Below are 2,874 nucleotides of genomic sequence, written 5' to 3' on the forward strand. Positions count from 1 at the left end.
ATCGCACGCATGCAATCTTTTTCTTCAGGTCGGTCTCCCATGAAGGCACACACCCACACACATCCCCCTCTCCATCATATCGGGCATTCTTTATCTCTCACGCGTGCATGCGCAACGATCGATGTTCCTCTATGTATGTGTGTATATAGCTAGGTCTTTCATAGTTTTCCACACAAACCGATCAATCGATATATCCAGTGAGGTCTCACCCTCTTTCCCACGTCCACATCGATCAATCTATACCTCTCTATATAGGATTAACATATATAGCTAATACACCCACATTAATTATATATCCAACGTCCCCCTCTCATCATCCATGCCTTCCGCTTCATCTCTCAGACGCGTGCACAATGGCGAAGACAGGGGGCAGTAAGGGCCCTGCCCCCTCCCCCCTAACATCACTATATATCGAGGCTAATATGAATGTGATCATTAGACAATTGCTGCTAAAAATGGTTTAAGTTCATGAATTGACCCTCCTCGTAAAGGATTAGCAATGCTTGGCCCCCCTAGCTCATTTATTTTTCATGGCTCCGCCACTGCGCGCAACAGCGCACGTGTTCGCCCCTCTCTCTAAATATCGATCTCGCACTTGTGCATTCCTTCATAGTCTCCCTCCACTCGGCCCCTCGCACCATCTTCTAGCCCCCACCGGATTTTGCCACATGTACAATCTAGCAGACTCCATGGTTGAACTTAAGCATAATGCACAAACCTCAAAACAACAGTGGTTCTCTTTTGTTCTAGAATCTTCCGTATCATAACTGCCCAAACTTTTTTTCTAGTTGAATTGCCATTAATTGTTTTTACTGTATGCTTTACAACGCACAATTCCATGAATCATAAAATAGATTAAGGGCTTCTTTGATTCAAAGGATTCTCAAAGGAATTTTGGAGGATTCTAATCATTAGGAATTTTTCCTATCTTGGTTGTTTGATTCGTAGGATTGTAAACCATAGGAATTTTTCCATATGATTCGTTTGCACTAGATTTCATAGGAAACATCCCATCCACTCAAACCTCTTTGAAAGAATTCTGCGTTTTTTCTATGCACAATCAAACACTCGTACAATCCTGTAGGATTGAAGACGACATTCCACTATAATCCCATGTTTTTCCTATTCCCGCGTTCTTAGCTTTTTTATAAAAACTAATTGATTTTGAATGATATGAACTATAAGAATTAAACGAAGGGCTACGTCAGGCATATATGACTCAGAGCTTACTAGCTATAGTGTGGTATTTATTCATAATTTGGTTGCAAAATCTGATGCGTGCAATGCACGTGTACCTTACTAGTACTTCGAGTATGTGCAAAACACGTCAATTAGAATACCAATGGCACACTACACAGTGTCTCTCTTACAGTTCATGAAGCCACGTGGCACATGTGGAGGCGTTGTCGCGACCTCCTTGCGTGGATTGATCACAGTGACGTGCTGCTGGTTCGAGAAGAATGTACTCGTCCTCCCTGAGCCATACTGGCGGTACATGCACGAAGCGAAGATGTGCACGCACGCCACGCACGCACTCATTCCCTCGCACGCACACGCGGGTACACGGGCGGACGCAATTTTGTACCAAGATGCACCCAATGTGATAATTTGACGCGTGTAAAGTCGTTCACTTCATTGATGGTCAATTAATACAGCGCATGCAAATTGAGTGGACGTGAGGGCGGAAGAAAGACATTATTACTCCACTGCGCGCATGCGAGTAGTTAAATCGTGGGTTGCTAGTAGTACTTTCATTGGTCTCCTTCGTATTTTGTGCCAATTTTTGACAGTAACATAATATTTACGCATTTGAGCAGTGTAGTACTTGAAATTTATGTTCCGCTAAACTCATCGGGAGCCGTTTCGGGCCTCAAAACCAAAACCATCAATTAATCTTTACCTTGTTCCCATCACATTCAAAAGCCTGCTCACACCTACTAGTACGTACCAAACCTGAACGTGTTCCCACTATGCAGGTATTAGTACTAGTGCTAGTACTTAGGTTATAAAAAGGGGAACTACCTAACCGAAAATTACTCTACCTTTCCTCCTCATAAGTGCTTCTTCTTCGTCCGTCGTTGCCATGGCCGGTGAGCAGAGCTCTAGGTCGAGAACTACTCGTAACAAGGGAGCGGCAACCAAGGCTGCGGAAAAAAAAGAGGGCTCGCCGCCACGCAGAGACCTCGAAAGATCTCTCACGGGCAGGCGATGGCTCCCAGGAGCGCCCTAGCCGCGGAGGCAAACATGCCGAGCCGGCGGAGCTGGAGTCGTTATCCCTCGACGGCATGCCCGATCAGCTCAATAAGCAGAAGGAGTTTATCCAAGGCTTGATGGAGTTGCTGAAGGAGAGCCTCGACGACATGCCCGCTGAGCTCAATCAGTAGGGGGAGTTCACCGCCGGCTTGGTGATGCTGCTAAAGAAGAGCATTGCCTCGGAGAAGAAGGCGACCGGCGAAATCCTCCGACTTCAGGAGGACAAGGCGAAGCTCTGCCACGAGATCGACCTGTTGAAGGAGAAGAACGCCGGCTGGAAGAAGCTGCATGAGAATAGTAGTTCCTCGATGAAGATGCTGCAGGCCCTCATCATGGAACAGAAGGAGGAGTTGGCGAAGCTCCGCATCGAGCACCCGACTGCTGTCAAGGTACGTAATGCGGCCGTGGAACAGATGATGAAGGCTCGCGTCGAGAAATCCCGCGTCATGGACAGAATGAAGAAGATGGCGGAGGAGACGCACAAGGAGATGGAGGTCGTGGAGGCGATGAAGAAGCAGTTACGACTCCGCGGCGAATTAGATCATTTGGGGTGATAATCTTCCTTCTTCTTTTGCTCCTGTGTTTCATCTTTTGCTTCGGGTGTTTCGCCGCACGTGTCAC

This window comes from Triticum aestivum, chromosome 2D, assembly GCF_018294505.1.
Source record: "Triticum aestivum cultivar Chinese Spring chromosome 2D, IWGSC CS RefSeq v2.1, whole genome shotgun sequence".
Taxonomy (NCBI): Eukaryota; Viridiplantae; Streptophyta; class Magnoliopsida; order Poales; family Poaceae; genus Triticum; species Triticum aestivum.